Source organism: Giraffa tippelskirchi, chromosome 1 (genome assembly GCF_054371585.1).
Source record: "Giraffa tippelskirchi isolate mGirTip1 chromosome 1, T2T-mGirTip1v1.2.pri, whole genome shotgun sequence".
Classification (NCBI taxonomy): Eukaryota; Metazoa; Chordata; class Mammalia; order Artiodactyla; family Giraffidae; genus Giraffa; species Giraffa tippelskirchi.
This window is the reverse complement of record NC_137275.1, coordinates 89667599-89680221: the sequence shown is the minus strand read 5'-3', so window position 1 is coordinate 89680221 and position 12623 is coordinate 89667599. Positions and strand designations below refer to the sequence as shown.

General features: G+C 37.8%; 1 long non-coding RNA gene across 1 annotated transcript in view; it reads right to left on the bottom strand.

Moving 5' to 3' along the window:
- The window catches only part of LOC145503769 (uncharacterized), a 63510-nt gene that overhangs the window by 49494 nt on the left and 1393 nt on the right, over positions 1–12623 (bottom strand). The window contains exon 2 of the long non-coding RNA XR_014051737.1: positions 5626–5684. This is a non-coding gene — a long non-coding RNA (uncharacterized LOC145503769). The remainder of the gene's footprint in view (positions 1–5625; positions 5685–12623) is intronic.

The window sequence follows — 12623 nt, the reverse complement described above, 5'->3', positions numbered from 1 at the left end:
TAATTACTAAAACCTCAGTGAATTGGTTGAATAACAGATTATACACATCTAAGAAAAGAACTATTAAGTCAGAAAAAAAATTACTGAAGAAAATCTTAGTAGCTCAGAGAGACAGAGAGATGAGAAATATCAAATACAGGTCAAAATATAGCAAGAATAGACAGAAATGGTCAGATACATATATGTGTGTGTATGTATGTATATATATACATAATATATATAAATATAATATATGTATTTAGTTAGAATTTCAATTTAAGAGAGAGAATGAAACAGAGGAAATACCTGGCAACATTATGGCTTGAGAACTTTCCAGAAACAGTGAAACATACTAATATCATTCAGCAAATCCAATAAATTCCAAGCAAGGAATTAAAAAGAGTCACTCAGGCGCATTGTAGTAAAGCTGAAGAACATCAAAATCATCCAGAGAATTATATGCCTTTTAAAAAGAACTCTTGGCATGCTGTTGGGCAATGCTCTAAGTGAAATGCATAATTGCATGTCTGGAACTGCCAGCATGAGCTAGGGTCTGTCTGATTCATTGAGATGTACAGTTGGGTGGGCCCAACAACAATCCATCGTAAAATGGAAGTAGTACATCTGGAATTGAGGATGAGCAGAGAACAAAAGCAAGCTGGTGACTCCCATTTCATCTGCCATTGCTACACTAGCAACCACTTACCTCACAATTTTAGTTATCATTTAGTTACAATAAGATAATTGAGGAAAACAAAGTCCAAGCTTGGTTTAATGAATGGGCCAGTTTGGTATGTTGGTGCCTGCCAAAAATGTACAGCAACTTCACTACAGCCATATTCAGTGGCTATGAACGACAGTGGTGAGAGAAAATCCCCATTTAGGCAGAACTCTGAGTGATGCATCTGGTCATATATGTCGGATAAAAGAGTATATGGACCTTTGGGCAGTCAGCCTGTAAGAAGAATGGATGGTCAGAGACCAAAAGATATGGGGTGGAAGCATATGGATGGATATATACAAATAGGCACAAAGGTCAAAGATCTTCATATTACTTATTAACCCCTGCCAGAGAGCCGCTATCATAGAAAAGACACTAAAAACCAAAGCAGATCAAATAACTTGGCTGATTGATGTCAACAGTGTCACCAGCTAACCTAGTGCTACCCTTTATTAACTTATTATTTAATTTATTTACTTAAATTTTTTATTGGAGGAAAACTGCTTTACAATGTTGTGTTGGTTTCTGCTGTACAACAACTTGAATCAGCCATAATTATATGTATGTCCTCTTGAGCTTCCTTCCCCTACTCCATCCTACACCATAGATCATCTCAGAGCACCAGATTGGGCTCCTTGTGTTGTATAGCAACTTCTCTTCTCACCAGCTATTTTACGTATGACAGTGTATATATGTCAATGATACTTTCTCCATTTGTCCCACTCTCTCCTTCTCCCACAGGGTGAAGTATGTCAGAAAGAGAAAAACAAATATCGCATATTAACGTATATATATGGAATCTAGAAAAATGGTACTGATAAACCTATTTACAGGGATGGAATGGAGATGCAGATGTAGAGAATGGACTTGTTAACTTAAATTTTTTTTCAAAGATCTGCTACGTCTTTGTTGATTTTCTTAATTCTTCCTATCTTCTCTTTTTCATTTCTACTTAAAAAATTATGTTCTTTCTACTTTGTTTGGATTTGACATTTTTCTAGTTTCTTGAGGTGAAACCCTTTTTTAAACCTTCTTCTGACTTAAATTTTATAAATTTCCTATTTAGGTACTATAGTAGTTACATTCCCTAAGTTTTATTACATTTTATTTTTATCCAATTCAATTATTTCCTAACTTTCCTATGGTTTCTTCTTCAACTTATAAGTTCTTTAAAATGTGATGCTTAATTTCCAAATAATTACAAATTTCCTAATTCCCTTTTTGTTATTATTTATTAGTAAATTTTCTCAGTGATAAGAGAGCATATTCTGCATAATTTCAGGGCATCAAAAATTTTCACTTGCTTTATTTACCAGAATAGAATCTATTTCAGTTAAACGTCTCTTGTGTAGTTAAATCCTACATGTATATTTTCAGGTATTGAATGTAGTGTTTTATAAATGCAAATGTTCATTAATTGTATTATATAAGTCTTCTATATCCTTACTATTTATCAATTTTGTTTAAGCTATCAATTGCTGAAAGGGTTATATTAAGATCTCCAGCTATCATTCTAGGATTGCCTTTTTTTTTTAATTCTAATTCATTTTTGCTTCATAAGTATGTAATTTCTTTGATATAGTCAATAGTAGAGTTGGGCTAATAATCTACCTATCACATTGATTAGATTTCTACTTGCCGTCTCACTTCTTAGAAAGTCTTTTGATAGTTTAGGCTTTTTTAAAAAGCTCAAAAAATGTGAAAGTTTATTTTTCTCTTACATGGTTCTGTAATAAGCAAAAGGAATAAACCTCATCCCACTATCCTTGAAGATGGATTCAAAATCATTAAATACACCTAAAATGTATCCTGCTCATTGCTGTAGTTCATGGTTATAGCATGATAACATGTAACTCTTGGGAGCATTTGTAATTTTTTTTGGCTACTCTGTATAATTTTTCTTCTTGTTTGAGGGAATTGCCCATTGGGTAGATTGGGAGACTATATAGTTTACTTCTCTTTACCCTGCCTATAAAGCCTAGCATGCTGTAGTCCATGGGGTCACAGAGTCGGACAGGACTGAGTGACTGAACTGAACTGATTACTACTACAGACAAGCTGAGGTGTAGGTTGCTGAACTAGGCTCAGCCATCTAGATGCTTGCACTCCGAATCTGAATGCAGAGGTAGTGAAAATGAATAAATCATTTAAAAGTATTGAGAGCCCAGTGGTGGCAGCACCACACATTCACAACAGTGATGTCCAGTAAGGATAGAGGCACCAGTGGCAACAAGGTAATTACTCTTGTGACTTTAGTCTTGGTTCTGCTGCCCTGAATCCTTTGGTTCCTGTCCGTTTTCTGAGCCTATTTCTCTGTCTAGCCCTCTCCTTGATTCTCTAATTCATCCAATATTTAGCTATAGTTGGTTTTAATGACCTACAAGCAAGGAATGTCACTGATATAGACACCTTCTAAATGCCGGGTGTGTACTCTAGATGCTGAGGTCACAGAGATAAAGGATATGGTTTTTCAGTGGCAGAAAAGTACAATGTAATGAGGAGCTGGACATACTAAACCAAAGTTTTAAAATAGTATGTATAAATATATAATGATATATACAGAAACTCTAATGGAGGTATGTGTGAAGACGAAAGGAATAGAGAAAGGAGTGCCTGTGTTAGCCCAGGGCTCAGGCACTCACAGAGTGGAGACTCTGGAGCTGAGGAGAGAACGCTGGCAGAGGAAAGCAGTCACGCTGAAGAGTGCGGAAAGGATTCTGGACCAAGGGGGTAGCACGGGCTATAATCGAGAATTTTATCAGGGAGTACTGAGAAGTCGCTACGGTAATGGGATAGATACCTGGTGGGAAAATGGCAGGAAGGAGGGAAGACTACATATGTAGACTGATGCCACACTAAAGGATTTAGACTCTAGAGAAGAGATTGTGTACACTTAGTCGCTCAGTCGTGTCTGACTCTTTGCGGCCCCATGGACTGTAGCCCACCCGGCTCCTCTGTCCATGGGATTTCTCAGGAAAGAATACTGGAGTGGGTTGTCATTTCCTTCTCTAGGGGATCTTCCCAACCCAGGGATCGAACCCAGGTCTCCTGCATTGCAAGCAGACACTTTACCATCTGAGCCACCAGATGCTGAAATAACATCTCTCTTCACAACATCTCCTACGTTCCTTTTACAAAGCTGCAAGTACAGTGTCTCAAAAGCAGACTTGACTTTTTGAACTTTTGATTATTAGGAACCAGCATGTAAATCTCTTTTATGTTTCACAGTCCTAGATAAGTCTGTCACAATCTTCCCATCTTGTCTCACCTCTTCACGTGTTATTGGAAAGCAATTAAAAAAAATTACCTCATTAGGAGGAATGTTAGAACTCTGCAGTGTCTTTCAACAAATTGAAGGGTCAGTATCTTGATTGTGTATGTTGCTATTGCATTCCCAAAGGCATGGGTGAAAGCAGAAGTGAGTTGAGGGTAACAATTAGATACAAATAACTAGAGAGGTAAAATGTGCATAGGGACAAGGAGTTATAGATAATGAGATAGTGATGGTATAACTGAAAGCAACAGGATGTCTCAAAAAATTTAATAGAAGATAATGATCAAAGTGAAGAGGTTCCTGTATGCAGAAGGCAAGACACACAAGCTTAAGTTCTGCAAATGAAAGATTATTTTCCCCCTCTAGTTACTATGTTCCCTTGTTTTGGGCTAGGCTGTCCCTGGATGATGAGGAACAATTGTGCTCATGATCTTCTCTTGCTAAAGCCTATGGAGAAACCATGGTTTACATCATGTTTTAGTTCTAGGAGCAGTCCTTAGGTTCTGTTTTAACACATATTGTAGCTGAAACATTAAGGAAAGAGAAAGTAGGGTGGGTGTGATAGGAGGGGCAGGAATGGTAGAAAGGGAGAAAAAAGGAGAGGAAGGGAGTGACAGGGGAAGAGGAAGCAGTGAACGAAAAGGAGGAGGAAGGTGGAAGAAAGGAGAGTGTCACAAGGCAGGGAAAGAAGACAAATCAACTCAGAAAAAAATAATCAATTGAACTAATTCTGGCTACTGTCTGGCTCAAATGGAAACTGTGGGTCAGCCAGGCATCTAAACACTTTAAAGCGATTGTTCTAACATTGCTTAAATGTTTGTTGAATTAAAACAACTTAAATAAACGTTTGGATTTTAAAGAGAAAGGGGGAGACTGTGGAGAAAGAAAAAGAGCTGCTGGAAGAAAAGATGATGGAAATTACAAAACATTATTGGTCTAAAATAGGAAACAAATCACTTATAATACGTGAGGTGAAAACCAGGAAGTTGGGAAGAAAATGGTTAAGGCTCAGAGCAGCTTCATCGCCTCTGTTGTCTGCGACATTTAATATGTTGCAAGGGAAGTGTAGAAATTAAACTCCTCTGTAGAAGGCAGAGCTGCACAATGGCTCTGGGGATTTCAGTTTTTTGGGAAACTGTAGACTTGGGAAGTAACATTTTGGTGCTGTTTACTTTGTGTATTATTATGAGATTTAAAAACTAATATTTAACTCATCTTGGTTTAGTAAAAGAAGAGCTGGTCATGGCTTTAAAATATACACAGACACATTCCTCAAAGGGTACATACCGAATTGTTAACAGTGCCAACTTTGGGGAATGGGAGTGGGGCTGGGGCTGAGTGATGCTTTCACCTTTTACTTGACATATTTTTGTGATTTATGATTTAAAAAGTTAATTTTTAAAGTGAACATTTTAAGCAATTTTTTTACCACCCAACCATACTTTAAAATTATTTCTTGAGATTACAAAATGGATACATGCTTGTAGTAAAAATATGTGATGATTTATTTAATCAGCTCCTATGGATAAATTTTTAGGTTGTTTCTTTTTTTTTTTTACTTTATTTTTTTTTATTTTAGTTGGGGGCTAACTACTTTACAATATTGTAATAGTTTCTGCCATACATTGACATGAATCAGCCATTCTCTTACCTTGGATGTGGGGTATCTCTTCACGGCTGCTCCAGCAAAGCACAGCCACTGCTCCTCACCTTGGACAAAGGATATCTCGTCACAGCCGCCCCTCCTGACCTTGAATGTGGAGTAGCTCCTCTTGGCCCTCCTGTGCCCACAGCTGCCACTCCTTGGACGTGGGGTAGCTCCTCTCTGCCACCCCCCCATGGGTTTACATGTGTTCCCCTTCCTGGACCCCCCACCCACCTCCCTCCCCATCCCATCCCTCTGGGTCATCCCATTGCCCTGGCCCTGAGCCCTTGTCTCATGCACCGAACATGAAATGGTGTTCTGTTTCACATATGATAATATACATGTTTCAATGCTATTCTCCCAGAACGTCCCACCCTCACCTTCTCCCTCAGAGTCCATAAAATTGTTCTATGCATCTGTGTCTCTTATTCTGTCTCGCATATAGGGTTATCATTACCATCTTTCAAATTCCATATATATGCATTAGTATACTGTATTGTTGTTTTTCTTTCTGGCTTACTTCACTCTGTATAATGGGCTCCAGTTTCATCCATCTCAGTAGAACCGATTCAAATGTATTTTTTTTAATGGCTGAGTAATATTCCATTGTGTATATGTACCACAGCTTCCTTATCCATTCGTCTGCTGATGGACATCTAGGTTGCTTCCATGTCCTGGCTATTGTAAACAGTGCTGCGATGAACATTGGGGTACACGCGTCTCTTTCAATTCTGGTTTCCTCGGTGTATATGCCCAGCAGTGGGATTGCTGGGTCATATGGCAGTTCTATTCCCAGTTTTTTAAGGAATCTCCACACTGTTCTCCATAGTGGCTGTACTAGTTTGCATTCCCACCAACAGTGTAAGAGGGTTCCCTTTTCTGCACACCCTCTCCAGCATTTATTGCTTGTAGACTTTTGGATAGCAGCCATTCTGACTGGTGTGAAATGATACCTCATTGTGGTTTTGATTTGCATTTCTCTAATAATGAGTGATGTTGAGCATCTTTTCATGTGTTTGTTAGCCATCTGTATGTCTTCTTTGGAGAAACGTCTGTTTAGTTCTTTGGCCCATTTTTTGATTGGGTCGTTTATTTTTCTGGAATTCAGCTGCAGGAGTTGCTTGTATATTTTTGAGATTAATTGTTTGTCTGTTGCTTCGTTTGCTATTATTTTCTCCCATTCTGAAGGCTGTCTTTTCACCTTGCTTATAGTTTCCTTTGTTGTGCAAAAGCTTTTAAGTTTAATTAGGTCCCATTTGTTTATTTTTGCTTTTATTTCCAATATTCTGGGAGGTGGGTCATGGAGGATCCTGCTGTGATTTATGTCGGAGAGTGTTTTGCCTATGTTTTCCTCTAGGAGTTTTATAGTTTCTGGTCTTACATTTAGATCTTTAATCCATTTTGAGTTTATTTTTGTGTATGGTGTTAGGAAGTGTTCTAGTTTCATTCTTTTACAAGTGGTTGACCAGTTTTCCCAGCACCACTTGTTAAAGAGATTGTCTTTTCTCCATTGTATATTCTTGCCTCCTTTGTCGAAGATAAGGTGTCCATATGTGCGTGGGTTTATCTCTGGGCTTTCTATTTTGTTCCATTGATCTATATTTCTATCTTTGTGCCAGTACCATACTGTCTTGATGAGTGTGGCTTTGTAGTAGAGCCTGAAGTCAGGCAGGTTGATTCCTCCAGTTCCATTCTTCTTCCTCAAGATTGCTTTGGCTATACGAGGTTTCTTATATTTCCATACAAATTGTGAGATGATTTGTTCTAGTTCTGTGAAAAATACCATTGATAGCTTGATAGGGATTGCATTGAATCTATAGATTGCTTTGGGTAGTATACTCATTTTCACTATATTCATTCTTCCAATCCATGAACACGGTATATTTCTCCATCTGTTTGTGTCCTCTTTGATTTCTTTCATCAGTGTTTTATAGTTTTCTATATATAAGTCTTTTGTTTCTTTAGGTAGATATATTCCTAAGTATTTTATTCTTTTTGTTGCAATGGTGAATGGTATTGTTTCCTTAATTTCTCTTTCTGTTTTCTCATTATTGGAGTATAGGAATGCAAGGGATTTCTGTGTGTTAATTTTATATCCTGCAAATTTACTATATTCATTGATTAACTCTAGTAATTTTCTAGTAGAGTCTTTAGGGTTTTCTATGTAGAGGATCATGTCATCTGTAAACAGTGAGAGTTTTACTTCTTCTTTTCCTATCTGTATTCGTTTTATTTCTTTTTCAGCTCTGATTGCTGTGGCCAAAACTTCCAAAACTATGTTGAATAGTAGTGGTGAAAGTGGGCATCCTTGCCCTGTTCCTGACTTTAGGGGAAATGCTTTCAATTTTTCACCATTGAGGATAATGTTTGCTGTGGGTTTGTCATATATAGCTTTTATTATGTTGAGATATGTTCTTTCTATTCCTGCTTTCTGGAGGGTTTTTATCATAAATGGATGCTGAATTTTGTCAAAGGCTTTTTCTGCATCTATTGAGATAACCATATGGTTTTTTTTCTTTCAATTTGTTAATGTGGTGTATTACATTGATTGATTTGCGGATGTTAAAAAAACCTTGCATTCCTGGGATAAAGCCCACTTGGTCATGATGTATGATCTTTTTAATATGATGTTGGATTCTGTTTGCTAGAATTTTATTAAGGATTTTTGCATCTATGTTCATCAGTGATATTGGCCTGTAGTTTTCCTTTTTTGTGACATCTTTGTCTGGTTTTGGAATTAGGGTGATGGTGGGCTCATAGAATGAGTTTGGAAGTTTACCATCTTCTGCAATTTTCTGGAAGAGTTTGAGTAGGATAGGTGTTAGCTCTTCTCTAAATTTTTGGTAGAATTCCGCTGTGAAGCCGTCTGGTCCTGGGCTTTTGTTTGCTGGAAGATTTCTGATTACAGTTTCGATTTCCGTGCTTGTGATGGGTCTGTTAAGATCTTCTATTTCTTCCTGGTTCAGTTTTGGAAAGTTATACTTTTCTAAAAATTTGTCCATTTCTTCCAAGTTGTCCATTTTATTGGCATATAGCTGTTGGTAGTATTCTCTTATGATCCTTTGTATTTCTGTGTTGTCTGTTGTGATCTCTCCATTTTCATTTCTAATTTTGTTGATCTGATTCTTCTCCCTTTGTTTCTTGATGAGTCTGGCTAACGGCTTGTCAATTTTGTTTATCTTCTCGAAAAACCAGCTTTTAGTTTTGTTGATTTTTGCTATGGTCTCTTTTGTTTCTTTTGCATTTATTTCTGCCCTAATTTTTAAGATTTCTTTCCTTCTACTGACCCTGGGGTTCTTCATTTCTTCCTTCTCTAGTTGCTTTAGGTGTAGAGTTAGTTGATTTATTTGATTTTTTTCTTGTTTCTTGAGGTACGCCTGTATTGTTTTGAACCTTCCCCTTAGTATTGCTTTTACAGTGTCCCATAGGTTTTGGGTTGTTGTGTTTTCATTTTCATTCGTTTCTATGCATAATTTTATTTCTTTTTTGATTTCTTCTGTGATTTGTTGGTTATTCAGAAGCGTGTTGTTTAGCCTCCATATGTTGGAATTTTTAATAGTTTTTTTCCTGTAATTGAGGTCTAATCTTACTGCATTGTGGTCAGAGAAGATGGCTGGGATGCTTTCAATTTTTTTGAATTTACCAAGGCTAGATTTATGGCCCAGGATGTGATCTATCCTGGAGAAAGTTCCATGTGCACTTGAGAAAAAGGTAAAATTGATTGTTTTGGGGTGGAAAGTCCTGTAAATATCAATTAAATCTAATTTGTCTATTGTATCATTTAAAGTTTGTGTTTCCTTGTTAATTTTCTGTTTAGTTGATCTATCCATATGTGTGAGTGGAGTATTAAAGTCTCCCACTATTATTGTGTTATTGTTAATTTCCCCTTTCATACTTGTTAGTATTTGCCTTATATATTGTGGTGCTCCTATGTTGGGTGCATATATATTTATGATTGTTACCTCTTCTTCTTGGATTGATCCTTTGATCTTTATGTAGTGTCCTTCTTTGTCCCTTTTCACATTCTTTATTTTAAAGTCTATTTTATCTGAAATGAGTATTGCGACTCCTGCTTTCTTTTGGTCTCCGTTTGCATGAAATATGTTTTTCCATCCCTTCACTTTCAGCCTGTGTGTGTCCCTAGTTTTGAGGTGGGTCTCTTGTAGACAGCATTTATAGGGGTCTTGTTTTTGTATCCATTCAGCAAGCCTTTGTCTTTTGGTTGGGGCATTCAACCCATTTACATTTAAGGTAATTATTGAAAAGTATGATCCCGTTGCCATTTACTTTGTTGTTTTGAGTTCGTGTTGAAACATCCTTTCTGTGTTTCCTGTTTAGAGAAGATCCTTTAGCATTTGTTGGAGAGCTGGTTTGGTGGTGCTGAATTCCCTCAGCTCTTGCTTGTCTGTAAAGCTCCAATACTTTGGCCACCTCATGCGAAGGGTTGACTCATTGGAAAAGACCCTAATGCTGGGTAGGATTGGGGGCGGGAGGAGAAGGGGACGACAGAGGATGAGATGGTTGGATGGCATCACCGACTCGATGAACATGGGTTTGGGTAGACTCCGGGAGTTGGTGATGGACAGAGAGGCCTGGCGTGCTGCAATTCATGGGGTCGCAGAGAGTCGGACACGACTGAGTGACTGAACTGAACTGAAAGCTTTTGAATTCTCCTTCATATCTGAATGAGATCCTTGCTGGGTACAGTAATCTGGGTTATAGATTATTCTCTTTCATTACTTTAAGTATGTCCTGCCATTCCCTTCTAGCCTGAAGGGTTTCTATTGAAAGATCAGCTGTTATCCTTATGGGGATCCCCTTGTGTGTTATTTGTTGTTTTTCCCTTGCTGCTTTTACTATTTGTTCTTTGTGTTTGATCTTTGTTAATTTGATTAATATGTGTCTTGGGGTGTTTCGCCTTGGGTTTATCCTGTTTGGAACTCTCTGGGTTTCTTGGACTTCTGTGACTATTTCTTTCCTCATTTTAGGGAAATTTTCAACTATTATCTCCTCGAGTATTTTTTCATGGCCTTTCCTTTTATCTTCTTCTTCTGGGACTCCTATGATTCGAATGTTGGGGCGTTTCATATTGTCCCAGAGGTCCTTGAGTTTTTCCTCATTTCTTTTGATTATTTTTTCGTTTTTCCTCTCTGCTTCGTTTATTTCCATCATTCTATCTTCTACCTCACTTATCCCATCTTCTGCCTCCGTTATTCTACTGTTGGTTCCCTCCAGAGTGTCTTTTATCTCCTTTATTTCATTATTCATTCTATATTGACTCCTTTTTATTTCTTCTAAGTCCTTGATAAACATTTCTTGCATCTTCTCAATCCTTGTCTCCAGGCTATTTATCTGTAACTCCATTTTGCTTTCAAGATTTTGGATCATTTTTATTATCATTATTCTAAATTCTTTTTCAGAATAGATTCCCTATCTCCTCCTCTTTTGTTTGGTTTGGTGGGCATTTCTCATTTCTCATTTCTCATTTTCCTTTACTTGCTGAGTATTTCTCTGCCTTTTCATCTTGTTTAGATTGCTGTGTTAGGCGTGGCCCTTGTGTATTCTGGTAGTATGAAGTTCCTCTTTATTGTGGAGGTTCCTCACTGTGGTTGGGGTTGGACAGGTGGCTTGTCAAGGCTTCCTGGTTGGGGGAGCTTGTGTCGGTGTTCTGGTGGGTGGAGCTGGATTTCTGCTCTCTAGAGTGCAATGGAGTGACCAGTATTAATTTTTGAGATGTCTATGGATTTGGTGTGCCTCTGGGCAGCCTGTATATTGATGCTCAGGGCTATGTTCCTGCGTTGCTGGAGAATTTGCGTGGTATGTCTTTCTCTGGAACTTGTTGGCTCTTGGGTGGAGCTTGGTTTCAGTGTATATGTGGAGGCTATTGGATGGTCTCTTATTAATTAATGTTTCGCCTGGCTTTCAGTCTTATTCTTGCAGTAGCCTCAAGACTTCTCCTTCCATACAGCATCAATAATAAAACTTTTAGGTTAATGGTGAAAAGATTCTCCACAGTGAGGGATACCCAGAAATGTTCACTGAGTTACATGGAGAGATGAGGGGGGGGGGGTTGAGGTGACCAGGAGGGGAAGAGGGGAATTCAAATGTGGAGAGAGCTATCTAGCCAGTAAGCACTTCCCTCTGTGCTTTCCACAGTCTGGAACCCTCAGAGTGGTTCACAGAGATACATAGAGAGGGGGGAGGAAGGTAATAGAGGTGAGCATGAGTAGAAAGGGAGGAATCAAGAGGGGAGAGAGAGATCTGGGCAGTATCCTGTTCCTGAAGTGTTCTCCAGTACCCAGAACACCCTCAGAGATTCACAGAATTGGGTTGAGAAGAGAAGGAGGAGGGTGGGAGATAGAGGTTCCCCGGGGGAGAAGAAAGAGCATCAATAGGAGGAGAGAGTAATCAGGCCAGTGATCACACTCCTGAGTAAAAATGGGTCCTAAAGATTGGGTTCTTAAATGTACAAAATTGATATCAAATATGTAAAACAAAGATTAAAAATCTAGAGTAGAGGTTAGAGTCTTATAAAACTTACAATATAAAAAAAAAGAAAAAGGAAACAGTGTAAAAAGAAAAAAAACAGTAAAACAGTAAAAAAAAGAAACAGTAAAAAAAGTAAAACAGGAAAAAAACAGTAAAAAAGAAAACACAAAAGGTATAAGATATATGTATGCAGTTTGCTTCAAAAATACGTGTTTTTTTTGCAAGTTAATAGTGGGTTATGAAAATGAAAGTTAAAGGTGTAATAGAGGACTTGAAGAAAAAGGAAAGAAGAGAAAAAAATTTTTTAATTAAAAAAAATAATAATAATAGTAAAAAAATATATATCCCGGACTTTCTCTGGAGCTGTTGTGAGCAGTGTGGGGTCTGCTCAGTTTCAGATAGATCCTTGTTCCTGATTATACTTTTCAAGATCTATAGGTCCTTTTCAATGCAGTCGGTATTAACTACAGGGATTTTAATCTGTTGGCCTGTCACTTCCAAAGCGCTTCCCTCTG